Below are 8,317 nucleotides of genomic sequence, written 5' to 3' on the forward strand. Positions count from 1 at the left end.
TCTAGGAACGGGGAGGTGGCCTTTGGACAGGAGTCCGCCATCCTACCAGAATCCCGGCATTTTGAATAAACCTGCTTTTCTTTCTACCAACCACGTCTCTCGATTCTTAACTTTTTCAAGCGGCAGGCAACTGGACCTTAGCACGGTATCAGCTACTCAAAGTGTGGTCCACGACCAGAAGTATCAGCATTATCTGAGAACTTGCTAGACATGTATCTAGACCTATTAAACACATTCTCATTTTTAAAAAGGTATCTAGGTAATTTGGATACACACGAAACTTTGAGAAGTATTGGCATAACAGCTTTATAGAAAGAAACACTGAAAACCTAGTAGAAGCTGACCAAAAGGAAAGAAAGCTGAAAATATTGGGTTGTCAGAAGTCATGACGTATTTTTTTCTATGTTTTTCATTGCAAAAATGCGTCATGACTTTTCTGACAATCCAATAAAACACAGAAACTCCAAAACCCATGCATGTAAAAATTTCAAAACTCTCTTAAGTTACTCTCATCAAAGTGTAAATACAAACATAAATTTCAGAATATTTATAAAGTGATTAAGCTCCAGACAGACAGATCCTCTGAAATACAGGTAAAGTGCTCAAAGGAAAATCCAACAAGTTTAAAACCTATAAGAATAAATATGAAAGAATGAAAAAAAAAGCATTTACCTCAAGTTTATAGAAAAATTCTAGGAGGGATTCATATTACGTTGGTTAAAAACCAATAACCTTGGGCATAGAAGATAATTCCCAAGATTTATTCAAGTTGGGATTATAACGAGTGCCTCTAGGACTCTGGGAACCCCAAGGGGCTATATCTTTTATAAGATGTTGAATGAAAAATAAACTAACCCGAGAAGGGAACGACGGGGAAAATGTCCTTTATTAACCTTGACATTAGATAAAACAATAACAACAACAACAAAAATGTGAAACAAATATAAAGGAGAACCAACTCAAAATAATAAAAAATCACTTTGAAAATAAATAGACTACCTGCCCATCTAAAATGCAAAGACTGTTGAATTGGATCATTTATAAAACATTAAAATATATACTTGTAATTTAAAAATCACATGACTAAAACATTAAGACCACAAAAGATAAAAAGTATCTTAATAACAGGTAGGTTTTACAGCTCCTCCCCTCCCACAGAGACTAGGAGATAGGGGGCTCTGTCTTCCTTGTGGTTACCTTTCAAAGGGATGGCTCCCAGGACCTTGAGAAAGACATTCTTTGGTTGTAAAACTGGCAAGAAGCTTTCAAAAAATTTTTACATTCATTCAAAGGGGCAGAAAAGCATTTATAGAGACAAGTTTTCTAAAGTAAATGCGCTAGGAGAAGGAAGGTCAAGAGCTCAGAGTCAGGAAGAATTCTGTCTAACGTTTAGCCAAACTGAGGGGAATGAACGATTTAAGGACTTCATGGTCAATGGTAAGAAAGTGACAGCTAGAGCAATAAAAAAATAGTCGTTAAAAACAAAGAATGTTTAAATGATAGAATTCACAAGTTTAACTTAATGGACATATATAAAATGGTGCATGGACCTATTAGAGAATAAACCTTTTCAAGCACTCTCCACACAATCGTAACATTTGATTTTTTTTTCTAGGCCATAGTGCAAATCTCAAAACATATCAAAAGAATGGTGAAATATAAGAGATATTCTCTGGTCTCACACAAGTAACAGGTATCAATAACAAAATGACAACTTGAAAAACCCAAATATTTAGAAAATTTAAGCCACTTATAAGTAACTCATGAGTTAAAAAAGAAGTCGTAATAGGAAGTAAAAGGCATTTAAAATTGAATGATAATGAATTTTAAATTGCGGGAAAGAGCTAAACAACACTTAGAGGGAAACAAGTCTTTAAAGCTTACATTATTAAAGAATAAAAGCTCAGCATTAATAAAATCATTATCTAACTTAAGAAATTAGAACTAAAGAAAAAATAAACCAAATAAAGCAGAAGGAAAAAGGTAACAGAGTAAAACAAAAACTTAATGAGATAGAAAACCAAGAAAGCACAGAAGATAAACGATAAACATTGCTTTTTAAAAAAGGCAAATAAAATGTTTACAAATCTAGCCACATTGATAAAAAAAAAGAGAGAAATGCAAGTAAGCAATTTTGTAATGAAAAAGAAACATGATCACAGATGCTACAGAGGTCAGATTGATATGAAGAGATATTACAATCAACTCTATTCCATTTCGCACACACCACATTATCAAAAATTAAAATTTTGCACAATTATTAAGTATGCTCAAAGTTGTGAGACAACAGAAACTCTTAACTCTTGTGGAAATGTAAACTTGTTCATCCACTTTACCAAGCAGCTTAGTATTAAGCACATAAAAACTGAACACGTATACCATGCAACAATCTCATCACCGGGTATAAAACAAAAATCAAAAATGAAAACTCTTTGACTTCTGTAAAGAGACATGTCCAAGAATGCTCATAAAAACTTGGCTCTGAACAGTAAAATATGGGAATCTCACCCATAAATACTATGTAGTGGTATACTTGTCAAAATGGTGCTTTTGTCAAAAAAATGAGTAAAATTTTGCCCATTGGAAATGTTCCTGTTGGGGAGGAAAATTTTCCTATACCATTCTAAGTTCTTTTGGCTGGTCTAATAATCAAATTAACAAGCAAGATTAATACAAATAAACAATTTATTTTAATTAAATTTATTATTAGATCAATGAACCATATAAATAAATAAAACGTCATAACCTAATCTAGATGAAACAGAGAAAAAGATTGAGTACACGGATTTTTAAAAAGAGAGCATGAAAATTACTAAAAATGAAGAAAATTACTAAAGAGGAAGTTTTGTTAAGGGCTTTCCTAGGTGTGACCAAAGCTCTAGCATGGTCGAAACTCCCACCATCATCCTCCTTAAACAGAGTGCCAAAATAATGTATACGCATTTTAAGAAAGGAAAACTGTATTAAATTGTAATACTCAATATAGTCCAATAACAAAAGATGAATACAAGTCATGTTTGACGTCTGCAATTACAAGAGGTGCTCAAAGTGGTTATCATCAGTGTCAGACATTTCTGATTACTGCGAACTCCTGCTTGAGCAACATTGGCCAAAGTGTCCGCTTGTATACATTTTTTTTTTAAGATTTTATTGGGGAATTGGGGGAGGGGAACAGTGTTGGGGAATTGGGAAAGGGGACCAGCCAAGTTGTTGTCCTTCAATCTTAGCTGTGCAGCTAGCTCAGCTCCAAGTCCAGTCGCCATCTGGCCACCTGTGGGCAGCTCAGGACAGCTCAGCTCAAGGTGCTGTGTTCAATCTTAGTTGCTGGGGGTTGAGGGTGGGTGGGTGGCAGGGGGCAAGGGCGCAGCCCACCATCCCATGCGGGAGTAAACCAGCAACCTTGTTGTTAGGAGCATGTGCTCTCATCAGCTGAGCCATGCTGCCGCCTGTTGACAGCTCAGGGGCAGCTCAGCTCGGGCGCAGCTCACCGGCCCATGTGGGAATCGAACCAGCGACACTGTTGCTCAGAGCTTGTGCTCTTAACCAACTGAGCCACTCAGCCTGCCCTGTATACAATTTTTTTTGGCATCCCTGGTACATGAAATTCAAAATGTAGGCATTCACAAAGTAGTGAGCAGAATGGGTGAAAGATTTCATCTGGATGTTCCTCTTAATTTGCATTTATATCTGCCCACTTAACATACACAAGATAACTTTCATCTCCAGAAATGCTAGAGAAAGCTAGAGGAAAAGCATCCTTTTTATGTCCACAGCCACTCACTTCAACAGAAACAATAGACAGTGCTGGGTCCAGTGGTGGTAGCTTGACAATGGATTGGCTCTTCCTGACCTTAGCAAATACAGCAGTTTTTTCTTGGCTAGTTTTATACTGTCTGCAGAGCCAGAAAACTAACACTCAAACTGGTACCAGATTCTTTTTATGATACTGTAATCGTGGATTGTAAATAGCCACGTCATTATATGTTTGTTAACACTCGTATAAAACAATACAAAAGTGAACCCTAATGTAACTATGGACTTTTGTTAATGATGTCATAACATTGTCTCATCAATTGTAACAAATGTACTACACTAATGCAAGATGGTAATAATAGGGGAAACTAGGGGTTGGTGAGAGAGTATATGTGAACTCTCTCTACTTTTTGCTCATTTTTCTGCAAACCTAAAACTGCTCCCAAAAAGTCCATTTATTATTTTTTAAATTGTGTTGAATAAATTAGGTTGGAGGTGGGAAAAAGATGGGAAAGAATTCTCAGAAAAAGATACTGATATGATAGAGTTGGAGGCTTAAATAGAAGGCTGCTTTAGGAGCTCCCTTTAAGATTTATGAAGAAAGAAGTTTTTCATGCATATTATCGAAGAAAGACAACTATTTGGGCCCCATGTAAATATATGTACTTTGTAGTTATAGTCAAAAGAGTAAAGATGGAAGTTTATTTCATAATTCAAGTTCTGTATCAAGCATCGGCAGTGACCACAATAGCTAAATAAAGTCATTTCCAACCGCCAGCTCACAGAACTAGCGAAGGATGCCGGTGGAAGCATCTACTTAAAACCATACCATAAAAAAGCCAAGGCATTTTCCTCCTGGGATTCAAGATGCACTGTTTTGGAGGCAATCGAGACGCCTAACCAAGCTAGGACTTGGGATATTGTATGTATCTTTACAAACCTGGGAGGCAGAAAAGAGGGGCATCAAAATCATGGTGGGGTGAGGGGTGGAGTTGTTTACTTGCTATGCAAATTCTGAAATGAAGTATTTTTGTGAACCTTGTCTTCCTATGTTGACTGATATCATGCTGTCTCTACTTTGACCTTTGAGTATAACAAACGTTAACATTTAGATATTTATTATTCGTTCATCTCATTTTATTTTTTACCCATATTATGAAGCTATTACTTTCCAAGTGGTTGGACATGCTATGTGCTAGTGTACTAATCTCTCCTGGTTGAAGGAGCACAGGGAGTCCTATCACGTGGACAGGACGGCAAAGAACTTGACCTGCTGCAATCTGCATTGAATTTAGTCCAGAGTAACTGACCTATTTACTTCCTAGGCTCCAAAGAGGCACAGGTCTTTGTCTTTGCTAAAGCACCACAAACTCAGAAGGAAGAAGAGTGAGCTGTTAAAAGCTCTACAATAACAAAGGGGACTGGTTTCTAACGATTTTGTTCTGTTCCATTAGCTCTCCTTGGTGCAGCTTAATTTCTGACTACAAGTATGATGTATTATCAGATGCCATGCTTTGGGAAATGCTGTATCTTTTTTTCCCTTCAGAGAGAAAGGCGGTGTCACAGGGTCACTTGGGTTGCTATTCATCTAATGAGAGTGTTACATGTACTCAGTCCAGAAACTTCTTTCAAGATCCTAACAATGGCTGAGTGTGAAACATGCCTGCTAAGTGTCCTCACATGTTTTAGCACATGTAAGTACAGCCTGAAAATCCTTGCAGTTAGAAACAGCCGATCGCTTCACCTTCAATTAAGTGACTCCCTCAAATTCTTGCGCTGACAACCTGGTACCTTCCTAAGCATTTTTACCCCCTACCTCTCAAAGATTTTCCAAGCAGCTGTTGTCATACTGCACTGCAAGTTGGGGTACTAGGTTTTGGAAGATTTTTGCCACTTTTACTTCTTGGCAAGAAATGCAATAGGAAAGAAAAAAGAGCAGACATCTACATCTAAACTATATACATCTGGCCATTCCATTCGCTGACCTTCTCATGAGCAACCTCACAACATATGGAGAAGATTCTTCTCAACTCTATGGCATTATTGTAAAATAAATTTCTAAAATAAAACTCAGTATGCATACTGACTAATCTAAATTTTTACCCGTTACAGAGGTTTATTTAATCTTGTATCTTCAGAAGTTCACTGGCCCTAAGAGGAAGGAGAAAGGATGTAACTGGAAGCACTAATTTGATTTCTTCAGACTCCTTTATTCCTTAATAAAACATTTGCTTTCCTTTCACATACAAAATGAATTAATAGCTAAAAATAAGTAAATATTTCTTTATATTAAACATATAATGTTACAGGAATTACTAATCTTCCAATGGATTCTGAGTAGAAGAGCATAGATTAAACGTAAAAGTAAAAGAATGTGGTACTGAAATGTTTTGAATGGCTCTTTCCAAAGCACGTAATTCTTCTTTTTTCTTTATGCGCACTAAGAATTTGTGTCTATATTTGAGCTCTCCAACATCCAGTTTCGAATCGCCTGAAGTGCTAAATAGAAAATTATTAAGACATTTATTTTCGTTTCCTTCAATAACAATGCTTATAGGTCAGAACCCATTAGGTGAATGGAAAAACCCATGTGAGACCATTGAAAATATAATTATAAGAATGAGATGTCAGTCTTTGATAAAAGAAGAACCAATCTGGCATAAAGTTATCACTTTCAAATGTCATTATTTAATAAGTAGAAAATACTGCTATATGATTTTGAAATCTCCTAGTCAATAGCCATAGGCAAAGCACTGTAAAACTAAGCAATAAAGAAATGGTCTTAAAAACGGATCAAGAATGACCCTTCTTGGTTGTCTTTCTCTGTCTTAACTGAGGTAGCCATCTTGCTCAGCAGGACCCTCCCTGCTTCAGATTTATCAACATCAGGAATTAAAAGTAGTTAGCCAAACTTCAGGCTCAGGTCCAGATAGAGGGAAGGGTACAGCTCACAGAAAGAAGATGGCACATAGAACAGCTCCAGCTGATGACAAAAAAACTTCTGAGTTCTCTAAAAAACCTGGTTGTGAATAATACAGCTGGTATTGAAGAGGTAAACATGATTAAGGACGACGGAACAGTTATTCATTTCAACAATCCCGAAGTCCAAGCTTCCCTTTCTGCTATCACCTTTGCAATTACCGGTCATGCAGAAGCCAAACCAATCACAGAGATGCTTCCTGGAATATTAAGTCAACTTGGTGCTGACAGCTCAACAAGTCCTAGGAAGTTAGCTGAACAGTTCCCTCGGCAAGTGTCAGACAGCAAAGCACCAAAACCAGGAGATACTGATGAGGAGGATGGTGATGTTCCAGATCTCATAGAAAATTTGGATGAGGCATCAAAAAATGTAGCTAACTAAAATCTCTCCTGGTTTGTGGAAGCTGGCATGGACTAGATTTAACAGATCGGCTATGTGGTTCCAAAGTTTTACAGACAAGGAGAACATCAACTGTTACTAGTTCAGTAATATAAATATTTTGTATATTAATAATGCTGTTTGTTCAGCATTTTTTTGTCATTTGATTTTGCATTTTGCACTTTCTCCCAGGATCTATTGTTTTGGTCAAAATACAAAGTATTGGTGCAGTTTGAGGGTGTGCTGATTTTTGACTCTTGGTTTTTCTTTTGTTGTTTTGTTTGGGGTATTTTTGGTGTTTGTATGTTTATGTATGCATGTGGGTATGTGTGTATACAGTGGAGGGGCCAATTTATCCTTCTCCTTCCCCCAATAGAAGTAAAACAAATCTTTATATTAAAAAAAAGATTCTTCTTATGCCTTTGAAATAATAGAATAGACATAGGCAAATGGGATAATCACATAGGTCAAATATTTTCCAAAATGATCCAAGTCACTGTGATGTTTTTCTCTAAAAGCCTGGCTAGATATTTTGATGTCCCAAGTTAACATTTTGCAAGAAGTCTTGTATTAGTTTCTGATTGCTGTGTAACAAATTACCACAAATTCAGTGGCTTAAAACAACACAACATTATTATTTTACAATTCCTGTGGGCAAGCCGTCTGGGCACAGCCTACCTTGGTCTCCTGATCCAGGTATCACAAGCCTCCAGTCAAACTGTTAGCTGGGATGCATTCTCATCAGGAGCTCAGAGTCCGCTTCCGAGCTCACTCAGGTTGTTGGTAGACTTCAGTTCCTGTGGCTATAGGACTGAGGCCCTTAGCTCCTAGAGGCTGGCCGTTTCCCAGGCTGCTCATGGCATGGCCATTTGCTTCTTTGAGGCCAGCAGGAGAGCTTCTCACTTCAAAAAGATCACCTGATAAAGTCCGGCCCATTTGCAAAATTCCTCCAACCTTCCCATATAATATAGCATAACCACAGCAGTGATATCCCATCATATGCACAAGTTCCATCCACTCTCAAAGGAAGGGGATTGTACAAGATGTGGGTCACTGGATGTTATCTTAGGTCTACAACAGGCCCTTTCCAAAGTACTTGTTACTGACTTCTATCCTCTTTCTTAAACACAATACTTATACTTCCTTTTTCTCCAGCCTCCATCCATCTTTTCAGTTGCGTTAATTTGTCACAGAGAGACCCTATGT

At 37.2% G+C, this 8,317-nt stretch overlaps 1 pseudogene; it reads left to right on the top strand.

Annotated features, from left to right (window-relative positions):
• The first annotated feature begins 4,550 nt into the window (after positions 1-4,550).
• Positions 4,551-7,114, top strand: LOC109382582 (transcription factor BTF3 homolog 4 pseudogene; annotated as a pseudogene).
• Positions 7,115-8,317: the final 1,203 nt, after the last annotated feature.

The sequence above is a fragment of the Hipposideros armiger genome, unplaced genomic scaffold, assembly GCF_001890085.2.
Source record: "Hipposideros armiger isolate ML-2016 unplaced genomic scaffold, ASM189008v1 scaffold_66, whole genome shotgun sequence".
NCBI lineage: Eukaryota > Metazoa > Chordata > Mammalia > Chiroptera > Hipposideridae > Hipposideros > Hipposideros armiger.